Source organism: Schistocerca nitens, chromosome 3, assembly GCF_023898315.1.
Source record: "Schistocerca nitens isolate TAMUIC-IGC-003100 chromosome 3, iqSchNite1.1, whole genome shotgun sequence".
Classification (NCBI taxonomy): Eukaryota; Metazoa; Arthropoda; class Insecta; order Orthoptera; family Acrididae; genus Schistocerca; species Schistocerca nitens.
Genome location: NC_064616.1, coordinates 523,361,809 through 523,385,361, shown reverse-complemented (window position 1 = coordinate 523,385,361; position 23,553 = coordinate 523,361,809). Strand labels below are relative to the sequence as shown.

The following is a 23,553-nucleotide window of genomic DNA, read 5'->3' as shown; positions in this document are numbered from 1 at the left end:
GAACACCGTTAGGTTCTTCGCAAAAATTTCGGATGAGCTTATACCCGGCTTTAGCCAGCTTTCAGTGCCTATAACGATTTGAATATCAGTGCTTTCTATTAGCGCTTGGAGCTCTGGTACTTTCCCTACACAGCTACGACAATTTACAACTGTGATACCGAGGGTCGCTGTATCTAAGTTCTCCCTGTGTTCGGCCTGCACCCTTTGTGACTGAAGCCCTTTTTGTGATTTCCCGAGACCCTCTAACCTGTACAGTTGGCTGCACCCTGTGCTCTTCATAGCATCCGGGAGGACCCTTTCCACATCTGGAATGACTCCACCTGGTATCCACACGGAGTGAACATTGGCTTTCGTTCCCTTCTTGGCAGACATGTCCCTAAGGAGCCTCATAACGCGCCAAATGTTGGAGCTCCCAACTATCAATAATCCCACCCTCTGTGTTTGCCCGGATCTTGCAGGCTGAGTAGTTTCCTGTGAAACAGAACAGGCGACAGCATCTGGCTCAGCGATAGTGTCAACCACAGACAGCACCTGGAACCTGTTTGCCAGATAAACCGGGGACGTCTTACATGCGGCCGCCTGGGAAGTCTTTCGCCGCCCTCTTCGCCCCTGGGCGACCTCCCGCTCTGCGAGCAATAACTGGGTTGGCCACCGGTGAGGACCGATCGGAGGACTCGTACATGCTGGACGTCCGTTGGATTCCCAAGGCCGGTCCACAACATCTACATCTACTTCTACATCCACATGTTTACTCTGCAATTCAAACGTAAGTGCCTGGCATAGGGTTCATCGAACCATTTTCATACTACTTCTAACATTCCACTCTTGAATGGCGCGTGGGAAAAAGGAACACACAAATTTTTCCGTTAGAGCTCTGATTTCTCTTATTTTATCATGATGATCATTTCTCCCTACGTAGGTGGGTGTCAAGAAAATATTTTCTCATTCGGAAGAGTAAGTTGGTGATTGAAATTTCGTAAATGGATTTCGCCGCGAAGAAAACCGTCTTTGTTTCAGTGACTGCTAACCCAACTCACGTTGACACTCTCACCCCCTATTGCTCGATAACACGAAACGGGCTGTCCTTCTTTGCACTTTTTCGATGTCCTCCGTCAATCCTACCTGGTAAGGATCCCATACCGCGCAGCAATATTTCAGCAGAGGACGGACAAGTGTAATGTAGGCTGTCTCTTTAGTGGGTTTGTAGCATCTTCTAAGTGTTCTGCCATCAAAGCGCAGTCTTTGTCTCGCCTTCCCCACAATATTATCTATGTGGTCTTTCCAGTTTAAGTTGCTCGTAATTGTAATTCCTAGGTATTTAGTCGAATGGACAGCCCTTAGATTTGTGCGATTTATCGTATACCCCAAATTTATCGGATTTATTTGTTTAGTGCCAATTGCCACTTTTCGCACCATACAGAAATTCTCTCTAGATCATCTTGTAATTGGAATTGATCGTCTGATGATTTTACTAGACGACAAAACACAGCATCATCTGCAAACAACCTAAGGGGGCTGCTCAGGTTATCAACTAGATCATTTATTAAATCAGGAACAGCAGAGGGCCTATGACACTACCTTGCGGAACGCCAGATATCACTTCTGTTCTACTCGTTGATTTACCGTCTGTCACTACGAACTGTGACCTCTCTGAGAGGAAATGACGAATCCAGTCACACAACTGAGACGATTCTCCATACGCACGCAATTTGATTAATAGTCGCTTGTGAGGAACGGTATCAAAAGCCTTCAGGAAATCTAGGAATATGGAATCGATCTGAGATCCCTAATCGACAGCACTCGTTACTTCATGGGAGTAAAGAGCTATCTGTGTTGCACAAGAACGATATTTTCTGAATCCGTGTTGGTTGTATATCAAAAAGTCATTTTCTTCAAGGTGATTCATAATGTTCGAGTACATTATATGTTCCAAAATCCTACTGCAAATTGAGGTCAGTACTGCCCATCCACTGCAGCCTCACGCTGTGTAACCGAAGACATCACCGGCTGAAAATCAGAGCGAAGTGTCACCAACTCGCTTCGCATCCGCACACAACAATCATAGTCCCGGTCCATACTAAAGGCCGTGGAAAACTTAACTATGCAGATAAACGGACTATCGACACATGCTGCACAGCTCTATTGTGTCAAAAACGCAGGAAGTGTGTTTAATAATATGCAGATATTCAAAAACCTAACTACCGAAGCACTCAGGTGAAACTAAATAATTCACCCCTGATTAGGAACTTTTAATATGTCACAAAATCGGTTTACTTTCCGACGCAAACGAAAACGCGAGAACTGTGGCTATTAGATATTAAATTTAGACACAGAAACTCATGAAACTGAATTATTAAAGCACACAGATGATATTATAAAATTCGCTCCTGGTTAGGAACTCGTAAATGTCACAAAAGCGGATACATCCCTATTGCTGCTAGTGTTGCGGTCGGCTACTACTGCCTGACTGCATAACATATAAAATAGAAACAATAGACGGTTATATAAAATCTCATTACAAAGTTCTTCTGACAATACAACAGATGTGCTGAAAATAACTTTCCACATACCTTCTAAGGCTTTTAGTTGAGACCAGGAGTTTTTTGAGGTGTTAATGCAAGTTTCCAAAAGAATTTATTTCATTAATGTGTCGCTTGATGAGAGGCAAAAAACGACACCAGCAAGGTCTGTTGCCTCGTTTTAAATTCATCGTGAGGTGAGCATTAATTCAGATTACATCTCTTCAGAGATACCTGTGCTTTCTGTGAGCTTTGTCTGCGAGCAGATTTCAGAGGCTACGAGCACATACTGTAACACCGCAAGTCAATTCCACGAGCCAAATTATTCGAGACCTCGCAAATGTAAGCTTCAATTATTGTTATTCGTCTCATAATATCGGGTGTTACGTCATTAATGTGATTACATTTTATCATCCTAGAAGACTTAATTGCAAAGTAACTGGCATTATTAATATTATTTTCAAACTAAAAAGAGTAAAAATCAATTACAGCTCGCATAAATGACTTTAAGATTGATATGTTTTTGAAATTGAATCGATAAGTTTGGAAACGTGTAGTGCTGAAAGAACTAAATTTTGTGAGAGACACAGCGGTCCTAGTTTATCCCATGGAATTAACTCTCCCTTCATTTTTTTCTTGTAGTTAGCTGTAATATGTAAAAGTTAAGCACAAGTTCATAGTTATATACAGAGAATACCTGTTAGTATAAGGGTCAGTCAAATGAAAACGAGAAACATGGAAAAAAGTAAGTGAACTTTTTAATGTTTCAAAAGCAGTTGCCATAACTGTTAATTTTATTCCACTGTGAGACATGGAGGTCAACGCCTTCATGGAAAAGTGTTTGCAGTTGCATACGGAATCATGATTGTACCGAGGAGAACACATCTTCTTCCGAAACGATTGACGGCCACAATTGCTTTTCCTCAGGGCTCCAAAAATGGATATCTCATGGGCAAAGATCGGGACTATATTGAGTATGTGTAAAGGCTTCCCAGCAAAACGTATACAGCATACTCGAAACAACCTTGGCAGCATCTAGACATTGAACATGAATGAAGGCAGATGCTTTGGGGTAAATTTTAGCTTACACATAGGAACAGAAAGTTTTTTATTTACGGAAGAACCATCCGAAGTTAGACGGGTAGATTCGTGGATGCACATACAACCTTGGGTACATTTTACAATTATGTTTAGGATCAGAGCTTAAATTTACCTTTCAAAAATATTCAAAATGCCCTCCAATGGGCGCTTGACAAACATCCAGACGAAAGCCGAAGGGATCCTATACCTGTGCGAACACCTGCATTCACTGATCTTGCTGTGGAGTGTCGTAGGTCGACCAATGTTGTTGGAAAGGGTTCATATACGTCGTGTCTTTCAAAATACCCCCAGCCCCACCACAATAAAAATACATCGGATATCGTGTTGATAACAGATCGTATTTTTTTATTTCTTATTTTCATAGTCGGCGGAAGAAAATTTCCCAGGTGACAGAAACCGCCTACGTTACACATAACTTCACGCCGGACAAGTAAACAGGCCTGCTAACACAGCTAAATTGAGTTGGAAAAAGTTTCCTCATGCGACGAGGCAGCTCCAGTCACGGGACATGCGTGACGAGTGGCAAGCAAACAACAGCAACAAAAATTGAACGTCAGCTGTTTCACAAAAGAACGTGGCAACATTCTGTCGTTCCCCCAGTGTTGTGTCAAATATCCAGGCATGCCGTGTAATTTTAAAGACGTATTTTGTTTTCCATGTGGAGGACAGTCTAATAAAAAGTGTTCCGTGAACAGAGATGGACAAAGAACAGCAGAGTCAGCACCTACATGAGATCATAAATCAATGAAATGGAATAATTGTTTCTCCACAAAAGCTGTTGATATAATTACCAATACGTCAGTCCAAGATGACGTAACAAGTGTGTACAGGTGCCTTTGTCTCATTACGTAATTGGAATATGTATTTGTTTTGAGGATCACCTCCCTTAAGGGCAAATAACACAACGACTTCGTCATATGGTGATCATACCTAGAAGCAATCCAAACGTTTGAATTCTCTATTCAAGAATTAGTAACCACATTATCTGCAGAGAGTCATTATCACGAAATAGGAAATTTGTGTGACTCTTTTGCTGACATTTCTCCTTTCCGCTAGGTTGCACGAAATACAACATTGTATGCATCCATCGACCACGCTGATTTTCACACGGGCCTGCCCATTGCTGCAAGTTTTGCGCGAAGGCGTTAAAGAGGAGTTCGACAGTTTACATGAGCAGACTATAATAGTGACTGTTACGGTAAGATTTTGGTAGTCTCCACTGAACCATGTGGAAACTATAAAGCAATGAATCCCCAGGGTGTTACAGACCCTTTCCCAATAATAAGCCTGGAAGATTTGTTCTTTTGTTTTAACGTGATAAATATAGATTGTTAGACAGATTTGACGTTTACTTACAGATACCATTAAACAAAGAATTTCAAGAGTTTTTGGTGAAGAACTTTCCATTTGGATTATACAAATATCTACGTTTACCATTCGGTATGGCTAGAGCTGTGTCGACTTCTCAAAGATCTTTAAAACAATTAATCAGTAACATTCCATGTGTTGCATTTATTTGGATGTCATTGTTACAGGTTAAAAAAAGCAACAACATATAGAAAATCTGGAAAAGTTGTTTAAAGCTTTACAAACAGATATATTGAACTGAAACCCAAGAGAGTGCGAAGTCTTTCAATAATCGGACTAATATCTAAGGGTTTAATAAATAAATGTGGACTACCTTCCATGGGGTTACATTTGAAAGCAGTAGACGAGATGTCACAATCCCCGGGAAACCACTGGTCCTCGCGACAGGTTCATCCAAACATGGATTTGGTGCAGTCCTGTCAAAAAAGACCAAAATGGAACAAAGTACTCCACTGCGTATATTTCAAAGACACTGTGCTTCACCAGTGTTAACTGCTGAGTAGTTGGAGTGGAGGCTTTACGGTTTACATATGCAATAATTAAGCTCAATATGTATTTGAACAGGGTGAACTACAAACTGCTAACTACACTTTTTGTCCCTAGTTCTTCCTTACCAATTAGAACGACTCAGCGACTATAGAAATAGGCGTTGTTTTGCAGTTCTTAGATAGGCGCAATCCGTTACCAGCCAAAGAACCGTAGCTTTGAAACTGATGTATTGTTTCACGTTCCACGAGGCCCTGTCTCCAAGTTTCACAAGGATGAAGTAGGGCGTTTCAATGAATGCATTGCACTTCGAAAATTACCTACAGAGTTATCAGTTACACTAAGTTTTCTACACCTAGAAAAAGAGAATAACACTTATCGCATGATGATTCTTTCCGTGCTCTAGAATAAAGTAACTACATAACTGTTAAGTGATTTAGGTGTACATCCAGAACTAAAACTATATCATGGCGGAACATTTATTGGCAGGCTATAGTCAGGGACATACAGCTCGAACGCCTTATAAAGGCATGCCAGCAGTGCTCAGAGCGCCGGCCTGAGTGGCCGAGCGGTCCTAGGCGCTACAGTCTGGAACCGCGCGACCACTACGGTCGTAGGTTCGAATCCTGCCTCGGGCATTGATGTGTGTGATGTCCTTAAGGTAGTTAGGTTTAAGTAGTTCTAAGTTCTAGGGGACTGATGACCTCAGCAGTCCCAAGTTGCTCAGAGCCATTTGAACCATTTTGAAGTGCTCAGAGCAGCAAGCAGCTACTCATAAGGCATTCTCCTCAAGAACGCAAACGATTGAATCAGGGAACTTTTGCTCGCTGATTTTGTAGGCCTTTCTGTGAATTGTGGTAGAATCATTTTAGAAGTTCGAAGTATGTACAAAATTACAATCGCCAACAGAGGAATCGACAGCCAAGGCATCATCTAACATTTTCGCAATAGAAGTCCTATCCAAAGCAATAGTTACGGAAAATTTCCAACATTTGCCTCCACTATTCTTATGTGTTTTTATCTTCACATGGTAGTCACCACCTACCAACATTTCCTTTTAATTTATAGATAAATGGAAAAGCGTAAAAGTTCGCAGTGACCTACAGTTCTCAGATTAAAAAGACGTTGCAATCTGTACTTTCTCACAAAGATTTACTTTGTAGGTCCACTTCCATTTTCGTGGAATGTCAAGCCAAAGTTTTAGCTACCCCCCACCAAGTAGTCATCTCTGCTATCTGAAGCCACAACGGCCTCATGTTTCGCAATTCCATCCACGCTTCGCAGCTGGAACGATAATTAGGTCACGAGGCTTCCGTGTAGATCGGAGTAGGTTCCCCACAATGGTGGACATAATCTCAGGCAGGCGTACGTATCACGTGACATCTCCAGACTGCCAGCAGCGTCATCATCAGAATGAGCGTGGTCCACGGAAGCAGTGGGTGGACAAATGTGCATACAGCTTCCACCTCAGACAGCAGTGGCGTTTCCGTCGACTCCCAAGTCTCCCAGAGGGCCATAGCAGTCACAATGCCCACAACAACAACATGCGCCATGGTGCCTCCTGACGGTGGGTGCGGCTTATCACCCTTCCTCATCTCAGAGGATCCCAGCGTCTTATCTCCAAACTACGGTCTGCGTCCCAGCAGGCAGTCCCAACTTCATGACGATTTTGAGATCAACAGCCTCTGCTCCAGTGGGAACGACCAGCAGCCCTCAACAATAACAGTTGGCCTCTCACAAAAAGACCCTTCACATCCCCAGAAAGACAGATCTGACAGGCCGAGACCCCAGATAATCGTACACTGTCGAGGCCACTACCATGGCAACAGCAGCTTACAGTACCAAGGCAGCAGAGGATGTGCCTTGACTCAGCAGGGTATGCTGTGGAGTGGACTCTGACAGACTAGAAGTATCTGATCTGTGTAAGTAGGCTGTTTAGGTTTTATGTTGGTAACGCCACGTAGCGCTCTATATGAAAATCACTGACTGTGCTGTGTGAAGGCTGTGGTTGGTTTGCATTCTTGGAGCATATGCTACTGTAGTGTTGGGCAGTTGGCTGTTGACAGCACGTAGCGTTGCGCAGTTGGAGGTGAGCCGCCAGCAGTGGTGGATGTGGGGAGAGAAATGGCGGAGTTTTGAGAGCGGATGATCTGGACGTGTGTCCATCAGAAACAGTATATTTGTAAGAATGGATGTCATGAACTGCTATATATATATTATGACTTTTGAACACTATTAAGGTAGATACATTGTTTGTTCTCTATCAAAATCTCTCATTTGCTAACTATGCCTATCAGTAGTTAGTGCCTTCAGTAGTTTGAATCGTTTATTTAGCTGGCAGTAGTGGCGCTCGCTGTATTGCAGTAGTTCGAGTAACGAAGATTTTTGTGAGGTAAGTGATTTGTGAAAGGTATAGTTTAATGTTAGTCAGGGCCATTCTTTTGTAGGGATTATTGAAAGTCATATTGCGTTGCGCTAAAAATATTGTGTGTCAGTTTAAGTACAATAATTCATAAATTTTTCTAAGGGGACGTTTCATCTGGACCGTTTCACCAGCAACCTTTTGTCCAAACACCAAATCGAAATGGCGCCCCCATCTCAAGCACCAACTGTTCAAGAGTGGCAACACCTGTCAAGCTGTATCTGGCGCAACGTTGAGCATACTATCCATACTTGCCAGGTATGTGGGACTGGGAGAGGGGACCAGATAATTAGGTGGCTTTAAGAGTATAGACGTAGATGTAGGTTTAGCGTTGCCATGTGGAGCTGGAAATCGTTACCAACAATGATCCCAACACAGTTGAATCATATATCTACTTAGACAGCCAGCAGTAGGCTCTACAGTCCTCCCACAAGTGGCATTTGATACCAGCCCTGTAATTCTAGGCCGGCCGGAGTGGCCGAGCGGTTCTAGGCGCTATAATCTGGAACCGCGCGACCGCTACGGTCGCAGGTTCGAATCCTGCCTCGGAGATGGATGTGTGTGATGTCCTTGGGTTAGTTAGGTTTGTGTATTTCTAAGTTCTAGGGGACTGACGACCTCAGAAGTTAAGTCCCATAGTGCTCAGAGCCATTTGAATCATTTTTGTAATTCTAGGGAAATATCATGGTGACCACTCAACATACATTCGCAAAGGATAAATCGGCGCCCACTTCCGAACTCAAGCAGAAACCGTTGTGTAACTCAATGGCTGTGTGTCAGTTCTACCTGGTGTAATGTGGCTACAGAATTGCAAGTAGGCAGAGAGACCCATTATTGTGCCATCACACGAATGCAGAAGAAGCACTGCATACCGTCACATTCATTAAGTGTCTATGAGTATGTGAACGGAGCCATTGAAAGTTGAACAACTACGTAAAACTAATCCCAAGTAAGGCACTGGATGAACCCTCAGGAAGTGTAGACTATCTCCAAAGAAGGCAGCTTAAAAAAGTCTCGTTCGACCAATACCAATAGTGCTCATAAGTATTGGACAAGCACAAGATGGGGCTGACAGACGAAACATAGAAGATCTAAGGAATAGCAGCGGGTTTCGTAACAGGTTCATTTAGTCAGCGCAAAAATGTCCCTGAGATGGTAAGCCAACTCCAGTGGAGGGCACAGCAGGGGAGACTTTCTGCGTCACGGTGTGTTTGCTGCTGAAATTACGACATTATACGTGCATAACAAAGTCAACTAATATATTGCATTCACATAAATATATCTCGCGATACCATGAAGGTAAAATTTGAGAGGTCCAAGATCATACAGAGGCTTAACAGCAGTCGATCTTCCAGTGGAGCATTCGCGACTGGAACGGTAAAGGGAGATGTGACAGCGGTCATCAGGTAGCTCACTGAGTTTAGGTGTAGATGTAGGTTCAGTGTTATCATACGGCCATTGTTAAGTCTGTTATACTCTGACAACTTGACATATCTTTATTAATTTCATAGCAGAGACGAATTCTTCGTGCCACTTACGTACGAGAGACGTTCAATAAGTGATGCAACAAGAGAAAATTTCAGCCGCTATAGTTTCATGAAGTTCCCATTGGTGGCGGCGCCATTACGTAGCCTTCAAAATGGTGTCTGTAATAATGGAGGTGCGTTCCAAGCAGAGAGCTGTCATTGAGTTTCTTTTGGCGGAAAACCAGAGAATCGTAGATATTCACAAGCGCTTTCAGAATGTCTACGGAGACCTGGCAGTGAACAAAAGCTGGTGAGTCGGTGATTGAGGCGTCTGCCATCATCGCAACAAAGTCGCGCAAACCTACCCAATTTCCCGCGTGCCGGCCTGCCGCACGCAGCTGCGACACCTGCATTCTTGGAACGTCCGGACTCCGTCATTCGTTGCCACAAAAATTCAAACGAACTTCTCCTTCCCCTTGACTACACAAGGCCTTACATAAGGCTGCGCACACGAGAGGAGTTCACAGAACTTCATTGAACTGTTATTCCTCATCCACTCTATGTCACATCTTCCGACTTCCATCTGTTTGGCCCAATGAAGGATGCACTCCGCCGACAGCAGTACGTGGCTGATTGGGAAGTTATTGATTCAGCAAGACGCTGGCTCCGATGTCGACCTGTAAAAAAAAAAAAAAAATGGTTCAAATGGCTCTGAGCACTATGGGACTCAACATCTGAGGTCATCAGTCCCCTAGCGACTGCATCCATGTAGATTGCACTTCTGAGGAACTGCTTTCGCTGAGTAATTGGAGCGGACATTCATGCTACATACCCACCTCCCACAGTCTGCCTGCGGCTGTCGCTGCGCGAGCACGTGCCGTGTTTACGTCCTAGCCGCACAGCGGTGGTCGGGCGAATCAAACAAACCGCAGTAGAGTACCGAGGCCAAGTCGCCCGATGGCAGCAACTATCAATAAGTGCCTGCTAAGCACAGAGTGAACATGGAAGAACTTCGAAAGTGTACGATCAGATTTAGCCACCCAATTGGTTGTGCTAAGCCGTGGATAGCCGAGATTGATGATTAGCTAATTGTGAAACAAGATTTGTCAGCCAAAGTTATCAACAAATTTCAATATGATTCTCTACAGAACGCAGTCTTTGTTAAAGGGAAATGGTTCAAATCGCTCTGAGCACAATGGGACTTAACATCTGAGGTCATCAGTCCCCTATAACTTAGAACTACTTAAACCTAACTAACCTAAGGACATCACACACATCCATACCCGAGGCAGGATTCGAACCTGCGACCGTAGCAGTCACGCGGTTCCGGACTGAAGTGCCTAGAACCGCACGGCCACCCCGGCCGGCCGACCTGTAAAGTGGTACCGTGCGGGCATACAGGGTCTCCTGGTAGGCCGTCCCCTGAACGAAGATTATTTTTGAAAATAGTGTTTTATAGTAAAAACAGAGGGAAATAGTATGGTATATTGGAATCCTGAACAAAATCAACCTGCTTTCAGAAAACAATGTGATATGAATGCGTGGAGTCTGTTCTTTCAGACATGTCCGAAAGAACAGACACACGCATTCACATATTTGATAAGCCTAGCTGGGCAATGGATCCACCTTCTTCAGTGGGGATGCATAAATATGTCCGATCTCCTGTGGGACTCTCCGATTAGTGAACTGGTGTATAATGGACAGGGACTGCCGATAGGTGCCACTCTGTGGGAGTGTGGATCGGGAGTGTGGTGAGCCGAGATAATCCGTGCAGGTGCGATAACGCTGTATGTCGGATGGCGCAGTGGTTACCGCACCTGTCTAGGAAGCAGGAAACCTGGGTTCGAATCCCGGTCCCGTTCACGTTTTCGCTCGTCGCCGCTGATTCTGTTTAATGTCCCGCTGCTGCTGACAGCAGTGATCCTCCTTCAGTCTACATAGAAAAAAAGTGTTGCATTACATATTGCACGTCCCTCGTATTTGAGACTCTGCAGTACAGCAGTAATTATGACAGTAGCTGTGTGATCGTAAGTTTTAGGGTTTAGTGCTTAATTTTTACGACTAAATTACCTTGTCTTCGACGAAATTTTCAGTGTGGTTATCGCTGAAATTGATAGACTGAGTAAGTATTAAACTAAGAAACTTTAAATACATATTCACCATTTAGCAAGCAGTTAACATGATAATAATTTCAGAAGGAATTAATACTCTGAGTGATGTGATTCTTCTGTGGAATATTTGTAATTGCACATATATGGAATTAGAGTAGCTCGCCTCTTCTTATATGTATTTCTGTCTGTGGTGTAAATTGAAGATGCAGGAGGGAGAAAAGGAAGGAACAGAAAGATATGAACTGCATCGCGACTTTATGCGTAATCAGCCACGATGAGTGAAAATGTGTGCCAGACAATGGCTCGAAACCTGGATCTTCCGCTTACTAGGCAGTTGCGTTAATCACTGCACCACCCGGACACAGTGCTGATCGCAAATGCGCGGACTGTTTCGCGACGCTCCTCGGCCGACTCACACTCCATCCAGCGCCACCACTGTGTCCAGGTGGCGCAATGGTTAACGCTATTAAGCGGGTGATCCCGAGTTCGAGGCCCGGTCTGGCACATATTTTCACTCGTCACCGCTGATACCGCATAAAGTCCCGATGGAGCTGATATCACTAGTTTCTTCCCTTTTCTTTCCTTTCTCTCCCCTCCACCTTCCGCGTGGTGTCTGTTCTTCATGACATGTCCGAAAGAGCAGACACCAAGCATTCATATAATTTCTTTTTCTATATCAGTGTAAATAATTTTCACTTTTCTGATTTCTCGATTTACTTTCCTGTTAACACCATTTATGGAAGTCAAAATCCGGCACCCTGTTCTTTTTCCTATTGAAAGGGCACCATAAAGTATTCACCGATTTTATGACAGGCCTGTGATAAATCTCTACAAGTGGAAGCAGGAGACAAGGAAAGAATACATTTCGCCTGACATTAAAGTGGCCATAGGCTAGCCTCCCTGAGCGCTACTGTATCTGTAGAAGCAATCCATACCTTTTTGGTCGGCAAGGTCAACAATAGAGCATAGAGAACAAGCCAGGGTTCTGATCTAAGCATTTTTAACATTACAGCCGAACGAGAGAGAGAGTTTGCAGATTCTGGGAGAGGTATTGGAAAACTAAACTTTACTCTGAAATTCTTTTGAAGCGAACGCTTTTGGCATATGATTGTCTTTTTGGCATGGAAATAAAGAATGTTACTGAAGACAAATGACATTTTTTAGAAAATAATTCGACTTTGTTCTTCATGTATACATATTTATTTCTCAACATAGTCATCCTGTCAACGAAGACATTTCTCCCATCGAGAGACCAGTTTGTTGATACCGTCACTGCAGAATGTCTGACTTTGTTGACAGAGCCACAGCTTCACCTCTACTTGCACCGCTTCATCACTGTCAAAGTACAGTCCTCGAAAGTGTTCTTTAAGTTTTGAAAATAGATAAAAGTTAGATAGGACCAATTCGGGACTATATGGATGATTATCCATGACAGTGAACCTAAGGTGTCGGATTGTTCCATATTTTCCGGCGCTCGTGTTTGGTCTGGCATTGTCACGCTGAAAGGGAGGGGGCTCTATGTGTGGACTAACTCTTCGAATTCGTAACTCGATTACAGCACGCTGTCTTTCACGCACCGACACAGTTACGTTACACACTAAAATTCGGCGCTCTCTCGTGGTAGAGGGCTGCAAACAAGTAGACGTGAAGCATAAATATGTACAGTGCTAATAACGTGGTTTTGTTTAAAAAGCTATAAGATTTTTCACATCGGAAATCCGTAGGTATCACTTTTCAGTGCGCCCTCGTAGATACTCCTCCTGCAACAAGATTTGCTGGTTTGCCTGATGTGAGAACAACTTCAACATAAGCTGGAAGGTCGCTCTGGATTTTGGTTGTTAGCATGGGAGATGAGAAACAAAGTTGCCGGCCGGTGTGGCCGTGCGGTTAAAGGCGCTTCAGTCTGGAACCGCGTGACCGCTCCGGTCGCAGGTTCGAATCCTGCCTCGGGCATGGATGTGTGTGATGTCCTTAGGTTAGTTAGGTTTAAGTAGTTCTAAGTTCTAGGGGACTGATGACCACAGATGTTAAGTCCCATAGTGCTCAGAGCCATTTGAACCATTTTTGAAACAAAGTAATTGGTATTAGATGACTGAAGCAGATCGCCTGGGCTACAGCAATGCACACAGCTTCCGCCGTCTGACACGCCAGGCATGGTGCGTGAAAAACGCTGGGACGCTCGACAAAAACGCACTAAGCGCACCGTCGTCCCGCTACGTAGCTAAGTGATAAGAATGTGTGACTGCTCAGCGGTTTATCTGGATTTAACTCACGGTACTACCAGGGATACTTCCTTTGTAGAAAAACTGGAACGAGGTGGAACGAGGCTTCGTGATGCCTAATTGAGTGAGAAGTAGCGAGTCTTAAGTCGGGGAAGCTGACAACGGTAGGCAAAACGGTGTGCTGACCCCATGCTGCACCATATGGCGTTCTAACGGAGTTCATTGGAAGAGGATAGCACGGCGGCCGGTCGGTAATAAATGGCCTGAGAGGGACGGGACGCAGAGCTGCTAACTCTACCGTCTGTGATGAAATGTGCCAATGAACATGACCAAAAGTGCCCTTGTCAACGATCCTATCTGACCTCTATAAAAATTTCCATTAATACAATTGGCGTATTATAATTTTTAAATATTATTTTGCGATGGGAAGATGATACGTGTTCGCGTTCAAACTCTTCAAAGGAAGGTATTAAATAATTTATTAAGGGGTCAGTCCCATCAGCTCAGCCGTGATCTCAACTGAATAACTGATGAAGTAATAAAAGCGATTATAATGTACTTCAAAAACATTACCGAGGAATACTTACACAATCGTTTTATTTCTTATTGATTTCAGGTTCTATGTTGAAGGTGTAAGTCTAGTGTAGAATCGCTCCTATCGAAACTTGCAGTCAAGAAAACGAGTTCACATTGTTTTTATAACATATATTTTCACGCAACTCGTGCAGCCTTTGATACGAAATAATTGCGTTGGTTGATATATTCCTGGCGAAAAATGATTGTGACCACAAGCAGTTTCAGTCTTAAAACTCTTTAAAAAAAACCGGGAAACTCGGCAGTCGCGATTTATTGAAAGACGTATTCGCGTGTATTGATCGTTTTGCGTAGTACTAGCCCTGTCGCGGCGGTTGTAAGAGGGAAGTATTTATTATAGCCTCGAAATCTCTAGACTGGGAGGGAGCTGTGCGGTCTGGAAGTGGGAGAAGACTCTGGTGAGTTTTAAGCGGAAACTGGTTACTTGCTAACTAATGAAATTACATCTCCATGTAAACTATGACTCCTTAGTGGTTTACCGTATTTCCTTTCGGATAGTGCACTTATTTTACTACGTTATTATCCAGGAATGCTGAGAGTGTGAACACTGCTGCCAGGTTAGGACTTTTTATATCGGAATATAACACCTATTCTGTTGTGTGACTGATTTTGTTTCGAGAGTGAATCTGATTTTGGATTACGTGTTACAAAAATCTCAGTATATTTGAGAACGGTGACTGGGAGTCCAGGATTCGAGCGAACTTACGTGCTCCGAGAAAGTGCTTATTTACTGCGGTTGTTATATATTCTGATCAACTTACAAATTCAGAGTGTGTGGAGCAAATTTTCCTCATGGCAACTGTGAACTGTGTGTGCTAGAAAATCTCAAGAGTACCACGCTAAAACGTATAACTAGTTCGTTTCAAAGTGCATTAGTTTAATTAGTTTTTCTAATTTAGATTTTCTACGCGTAATTGCGTTGTTAACAACTAAAAAATGTAAGCTTCCTCTAGCTCAAAAGGGTAATAAAGTTTTCACTACATGAATCGTTTAAACAAAGTGCCTTTCATGAAGGACGCTACGTGTTTATTTGGGAATAATACACCGTTCAAAGCAACATTCCGTACGGAAACTCACACAGATGTAAATAGCCATACGTTTGCCTAAGTGAGAGCAGTAGCAAGCGTTGTAGATCACAGGCGATACCTGTGATTCGCCAGAAACACTTCCGCGATGTAGCAAGTGGTGCTCATAATCCACTCAGTACATGGCAGAGGAGCCTTTGTTTTGTATACAGTGTCACCCCAATCCATCCCACTTGGTGTGTGTGCTACAGGTTGGCGCAGATAGAAGTAGCCCGTGTAAGTATAAAGGAAATGCAATGAAATTACAGAAACGAAGGGCTGAGATGGACTTACCATTAATTTACAATGAAAAAGACAGCGAATAATACATTTATAGAAGACGCTGAAAATGATCCCCTGGAACATCTAACAAACTATCGTTGGTGCTATTCAACAGCCACGTGCAGTAATCTGCACGTTTCTGACTATCATCTGCCCATAATTGCTGCACAACAGTCACGCAATATGGCTTCAAATTAATAGTTTTCAATATCCGTTGGCAACTCCTCTTACTTACTTGCGCCTTTTGGGCCAGTTCGGGTGTATCCTTCTTTGTGCTCTGAATAATTCTTCGGCGAATATCGCAATAACTTCTGGTATGCGAAATGAAGAAATTTTTTGTCGTTTTACATTTTGCATCCGTAGGGTGCCAATTTGTACACAGACTCTGTATTGCTCTCTTTTCTGGCAGTCCTCTGTCCGTATACTTGACCCCGAAATTTTCTTGAGTTCCCTTAATCGAACCTGTTTTCACATATGCTTCCACAATTTAAATTCTTTCATCTATCGAGAAAGTCACTGTGTAATCACAAACAGAAATGTTCAAAAATGGCTCTGAGCACTATGGGACTTGACTTCTGAGGTCTTCAGTCCCCTAGAACTTAGAACTAGTTAAACCTAACTAACCTAAGGACATCACACACATCCATGCCCGAGGCAGGATTCGAACCTGCGACCGTAGCGGTCGCGCGGTTCGAGACTGTAGCGGCTAGAAACGCTCGGCCACTCCGGCCGGCAAACAGAAATGTCTAACTTCGCTGATAACATAACTTGAAATGCTGACAGAAGAATTCTGACAATCGATTATTGCATAAAACTGTCCACTGTTGTAGCTGTTTACTCTATTTCAGAAGTCGAAATACTACATTCGCATTCAAAGGGGAGGCGGGCTACTTTTAACTGCTTCATCTTGTACGAGGGTTGTAACTTTAATAGTGGCAACTATTTATTTACAGCTCGTACAAAATAGATACGTGTTTCAAAGTTTTACTGACCTTCAAACTAGTCACCAGCATTGTGTATAACCCGTTGCCAGCGATATGGAAGTCATAGGATACTCTTAGCAGTGCCAGTTGTGTTGACAATTCGTTGAGCGGCTCGGTCTATTACCCGACGAATTTGTAGCAGTTCTGAAGCGAATGCCGTGAAGTGTTTCCTTCACTTTAGAAATCGAGTTGAACTTACCAGAGCTTAAGTCAGGGGAGTGCAGAAGGTGGTATAGCACTTAGCAGGCCCATCAGTCAAAAACATCAGCAACAGCTTGCACTGTACGTGCTTGAACATTGTCCAGCAAAATGATGGTCAGGTCCTACAGAAAGTGTCATCACTTCTGTCTCTGAGCTGGTCGTAGATTTTGTTCCCAAAATGAATAGCATAGATACGGAAGTGATGACACTTTCTGCAGGACTTGACCATCATTTTGCACGACAATGCTCAAGCACGTACAGTGCAAGGCGTTACTGATGTTTCTGACCGGTGGGGCTGCTAAGTGCTATACCACTTACTGCACTCCCCTGACTTAAGCTCTGGTAAGTTCAACTCGATTTCTAAAGTGAAGGAAACACTTCACGGCATTCGCTTCAGAACTGCTACAAATTCGTCGGGTAATAGACCGAGCCGCTCGAACTGTCAACACAACTGGCACTGCTAAGAGTATCCTCGAACTGTCAACACAACTGGCACTGCTAAGAGTATCCTACGACTTCCACATCGCTGGCAACAGGTTATACACAATGCTGGTGGCTACTCTGAAGGTTAGTAAAACTTTGAAACACGTATCTATTTTGTACGAGCTGTAAATAAATAGTTGCCACTATTAAATTTACAACCCTCGTATAATTGGGGTGCTGAAGTAGTATATATGGTCTTCCACATGTACGACAGATTCTTGCGAGTATGTTCTAAAGTACTATATTTTATTAATTCCGTACAGCAGGAACAGAATTCATGTACCCACAATCTGAGGCCTCTGGTTTGTCGAAAACTGAAGACCGCTCAGTGGCCCTCCAACCACCCGTCCAGCCCATGGAATATGCCAAAATTTCTGTGTAAACGGGTCAACACGTGTTGTATGCTCCAGCACCAGAACAACAATGTGTCCGATATCGAATGGGCTTTACTCCCTTCGAACTGGTTTCTACTATTTCAACATTCACATCTCTAGCGTAGCAGAATGTACGGAAAAACTGGTGTGTTCCAATACGACAAATATATGTCTCAGAGAAGGATGATTCTGCCATCTTCTAACTCACTCGCTGACAGAAATTGCGCCGCGTGGGATTAGCCGAGCGGTCTCAGGCGCTGCAGTCATGGACTGTGCGGCTGGTCCCGGTGGAGGTTCAAGTCCTCCTTCGGGCATGGGTGTGTGTGTTTGTCCTTAGGATAATTTAGGTCAAGTAGTGTGCAAGCTTAGGGACTGATGGCCTTAGCAGTTATTTCCCATAAGATTTCACACACATTTGAACATTTTTTGAACAGAAATTGCTAACGTTGCTTTCACGTGTACATGTTTTTAGAAAACTCTTTACTAAACGAAACTGCCGTAATGGTATTTTTGGACACCGACCAAGGGTCTGCTGGACCAACGTGGGGACCACATTTCTGTATCTTAATCATTTACTGAAATATCGCGTTCTGTACATCATCTGAGTTCTGAATCATTCAGGTTGCGTGTTGTGAAGAATGTAATGGTTCAATAAACTGAACAAGTCAAATTCTTTGGGTTTTCGCTGTCTTAGAATGAATTGTTATCTACAAAAAAAGTTTCCATTTACTTAACACTGATGTATATGGAATACCTTAGACCGCCTGCAGATTTTTCAGCACTAATGGCTACTTTGTGAAAGGACAATCAACCATTAACAAGTACGCTATCTCTGCGGACAGATTTGGAACTGATGCACTGCTTTCACTGTCAACATTTGTTGTGTTCGTATTTCGATTATTTGCTGCATTTGAGGTTTCCCGTAGTAGTGGTACCCACAACCTTAAATTGATGAATCTTCTTGCTATCGGCTGACTTCTTAACATGGTTATAGCTTACCTCTGCAAATAAATGAGTGTAGTAAGTGTTCGTTTCATCCAAAATATGGTGGTCATTGAAGCGAATGACATGATTTCCGCCACTTAAATTATGCTCCATGTTTGCAGAATTCTTCATTATCATAATACTAGGAGACTAGTGCGGCTTTCATCGCCAAGTTTTGGATGGTTTTCATATCAAGATTGTATGAAACCTGTTTTATTTCCATTAACGTACTACTAAAAGTTTACCCACCAGAGAACTCGATTTTGTTGCTCTGGTTGTAATCTAAACAGAAATTCTGGTCAAATACTTTGATGAGTATCTGATTATAACTTCACCAATGTCGTATGCCAAAAAGGTAACAAAATCAATTTTTAGTAGTAACAAGAATGTTTTTTTATGAAAAATGTTAGTGAAGTGATTCACAACGTTGAAACTGTTTCTATTAATTCATAAGATTTAAATCAGAAGTCATAAAGACTTTCTACGTTGACAAATGCAGTGAAACAAAAGATACGGTATCTTATTTTTTTCTGTTCCTTTGTTTCAGATCCATCCACATCTGCGTAGAAGAGACAATTTTTGTGAGTACCACAGACGATAGCTTTAATGTTTCTTCTGAAGCCATGATCCATTTTAAGCGTGGAATCTATTCAGAAACTACAAAAATTATTTTTGACATCTGGTTTTGAATGATCTTCAAAGTCCTGTATTTCCAAGGAAGTAATATTCGCATGAATGGAAACTGTGGTACGTTGTGTAACGACTGACTTAATAAGTGACATCAAGTTATTAGGAGAGTCACATTCTAGATGTACTTTAAATATCTATTTATGATTACTTAAAATTCTAGAAATTTAACATCTGAATCAGATATAGTAACCATGGAGTAAAAACAGTGTTGCTGTCGTCTAGTGCCGGCCGAAGTGGCCGTGCGGTTAAAGGCGCTGCAGTCTGGAACCGCGAGACCGCTACGGTCGCAGGTTCGAATCCTGCCTCGGGCATGGATGTTTGTGATGTCCTTAGGTTAGTTAGGTTTAACTAGTTCTAAGTTCTAGGGGACTAATGACCTCAGCAGTTGAGTCCCATAGTGCTCAGAGCCATTTGAACCATTTTTGTCGTCTAGTCTGATGTGGTAATACGGTACTGAACATTACTTACGTAGTCATATCTATGTCCTAAAGAGAAATATTTGTGCACCATATGAGTAAAACACTGGATTTTAGCGTATATCAATGCAACTTGATCAAGAAGATAAGACACGTGTGAAACTCTGTCAACGGAGACCTGTAGGTACTGATCTTCTGGATCGGTATGGTTGTCTACTGAGAGCATTTCCATCCGAGTGATAGTGATGCTTCGAGAGCAAATGCAGGGGAGACGATTGCAGTCGTTTAACTTGTTCAGTTACTGCGGGTAACTGGATCAGAGTGCTGCAGATAAGTTGCTATGTCTGTGGCGGACGAGAAAAACCACAACACTGATAAAAAATCCATATATCTGTGAACCATTAGGTAAGATATTCACCGTCCCAGATGAGTCCTCAGCACGCCACAAATTACATGGCAGAGAGACAAGCGTGTTTGTGTGGACCCTGACTCTGGAGATTCGCAGCGTCGAAAGCTTACTCCCGGTACATGATGGTGTAACATGCGACAGTGAAAGACTCCTCGAAAATCACATTGTATGGAAGAAACCATATACAAGAGATTACAGCTAAACTGGCGGGGAATCCCCGTCTGGTTAATGTTTATGTCCACTGTAACTGCTCGATTCTGTATAAGCTCTTCATCTCAGAATAACTACTGCGACATATTTCGATTTGAACCTGGCAACTGTATTTATGCCTTGGTCTCCCACTACAATTTTTACGCCAACATTCTCTCCAAAAGAAAACTAACAAGTCCTTGGTCCCTCATGTGTCCTATCAACATATTCCTTCTTTTATTCCACTTGTGCAAGACATTTCTATTTTCACTAGTTCGTTTCAGTACCTCCTCATAAGTTACGCTATCTACTCATCTAATCTTAAGCATTCTTCTACAACAACAGCTTGTCTGAACTAATTATCGTCCGCGTTTTACTTCTGTACGAGGATATATTCCAGACAGATATCTCCAGAAAAGATTGCCTAACACATAAAGTTATACACTCTACGACAGAAGAAAGACGCCCCACCAAGGAATTACCTGAACGGGACGGAAATTGGTAGACGTGATGTGCATGTTCAGACAAGTAAATGATTACAGTACGTTTGTTTGCATGAGCATATACAGCAGTAGCTGTTAAATCAATTATTGGTTTCTCCGTCTTAAGCTATCTGCAATTTAATTGAAGAGAATTTTATACCAGACGCGTGTCGCTTTTACTTATAAAACATCGTCTGTGGTCATTAGGGTTTCTGCCTTTTGTTTACATATTCTCCAAGTCACTGCTTCTCCTCTCTTTCTTAGCAGAGACTGATGTTGAGAGACTTTGCTTCACATATACTCTTGGCAGGTTTTGTCTTCCTATACTTTCTCTTACGCTGAATTTGTATTATTTACACTTCACCTTACTTTTGTAAATCGAACTAAAGCAATGTGTATTATCTCTCAACATCTCTCTAAATTAATTACACTCATATACATAAAAAACAACATTCTGAACGACAAGATAGGACGTTCATATTCACAGGACGTGTACATTAGTATGTTCTGGAGAAATGATAAGCATTTGAACCATGTCGGTCGCGGGTTCAATGTCAACATAGGTATCGCGGCGCAACACCATCCACCGGTAAAGTGTGCCTACGGCTCTCGTTGTTGCTATAAACCGAAGGTAACGGATTAGTGTGACTTGAGCAGACGTTCAGGATACCTCGCAGACGTATGCGTGAAACGTACCGTCAAATCAGTGAGTTTGAAAGAGGGAGCGCTGTATTGGCATGAGAGAATGTGGTGCATCCGTCAGGGAAACTGCTGCTCGTGTAGGACCAAGTGTTTCGGCAGTGCAGTGGGTGTGTACAGAATGGTTCACGGAAGGCCATAGAACACGACGAGATGGGTCAGGTCGCATCACCCAGACCACACCCCGAGAAGGTCGACACGACATCCGAATGGCATTGCGGGACAGATCTGCGTCCTCCTCGGCTCTGGCGTAACAGTGGAATAGTATAATACATCGTGCACTATCGGGCGTGATAGTCCGTCGCCGTTTGTTACAGCATGGGTAACGTGCTTATCAACCACTTCTCCGCCTATGTTTGACGAATGTGCAGAAATGTCCTAGATAGCAATGGTGTATGGAACGACGTCACTGTAGACACTAATGGCATCAGATAGTGTTCCATTTGTTTGAAAATGATGGCCGCATTTTGGTTCGCCGCAGGCAGGTGGAGCGGCATCACAGTGACTGGATTCCCACGAGACATACAGGGTCAACTCGAGGTCTTACGGTGTGAGTACTGAGTACAACCACAAATCACAGTTGGTGCGTGTCCAAGACCTGTGACGAGTGTGTCCAACGTGAATGACATCCGGCGACACATAGCCATACCCTTTCTGCGCAAAACCCCAGACGCCATTTTTCAGCAAGCCTATGCACGACCACGTGTTGCCGCACGAACACGTGTCTTCTTGGTGTCACAGGATGTCGGGCTTCTTCCCTGGCCCTCCAGGCCACCAGACGTGTCGCCAATCGAAAAAGTGTGGGATATGGTGAAACGACGGCTTTAACGCTGTGAACCAATGCCGATTACCACAGATGAACCTTAGAACCAGGTGAAGGGAGTATGGATGGCAATACTACAGGACGCCATTCGCGCCTTATACGTATCGATGCCATCACGCATGGAACAAGTTATCAGGAACCATGGCGGACCCAGTGCCTACTAGGCAACAGGACACATGCTGAACCGAGGTGACTGGAATGCTAATTATTTCCACAGAACATACTAATGTACAAGTCCTGTGAACATAAATGTACTTCCCTTTTCGATCAAGGTGTTGTGCTTTTTTCTGAACATGAGTATATCATGCCTCTCAGTTGCGGATGACTTTTACCAAATCTTGTGACTTAAAGGACGACTGACAAAATATCGTGATTGGGACTTGGTGCAAAATCCCACAAATTCGACAGACGTAATTCTGAATTTCATCGAGAAGCTGTAAAATGCATTAAGTTTCAAGCCAGTCCGATCTAATAAACAGGGGCGGTGAGGCGTATGAACGATTGAGGTTGGTGAGACAATTATAGGCCTGTTCAGTTGCAAAATGGACGAGAAAAAGGCACAGAATTCCCGTTATAGGCCAGGTAATATCAATCTGAACAATTGCGATGGTGATGGTCAACCTAATAAAAAAATATTACTAACAATTGATGAAGGTTTCTCGGGTCTCCAGCCGGGTGGTAGCGTTGATGTCTCGCGACGTTTCGGGAAGTGTCATACCACTCATCTTACTAATAATTATTACAAGGACGTGCCGAAAAGTAATGCCTCCGAAATATTATGTGAAAACTCTCGAAACTTTTTATATAAAGCAAACGTTATTAACATTATGCATCTTTATTTTCCGTGTCTACATATTTATTTCTCAACATAGTCACCCTGGCAACGAACACATTTCTCCCAACGAGAGACAAGCTTTTAATCCCGTTACTGTAGATTGTTTGACTTTGTTGACGGAATTACAAACTCTTCTATGTTTGCACAGCTTCATCACTATGAAACTGAAGCCCTCGAATGTATTCTTTAAGTTTTGGAAGAAGATGAAACTCAGATGGGGCCAAATCGGGACTACGGATGATCATCGATGATAGTGAACCGAAGGAGTCGGATTGTTCCAGATGTTCCAACGCTCGTGTTTGGTCTACCATTGTCATGCTAAAAGAGAGGGTTCTCTATGCGTGGACGAA

At 43.1% G+C, this 23,553-nt stretch overlaps 1 protein-coding gene across 1 annotated transcript in view; it reads left to right on the top strand.

Annotated features, from left to right (window-relative positions):
• Nucleotides 1-23,553, top strand: part of LOC126249646 (GTP-binding protein Di-Ras2) — an 872,182-nt gene that overhangs the window by 469,443 nt on the left and 379,186 nt on the right. Inside the window, exon 3 of the mRNA XM_049951325.1 lies at nt 19,208-19,241. The gene's annotated coding sequence lies outside the window, so the exon portion shown is untranslated. The remainder of the gene's footprint in view (nt 1-19,207; nt 19,242-23,553) is intronic.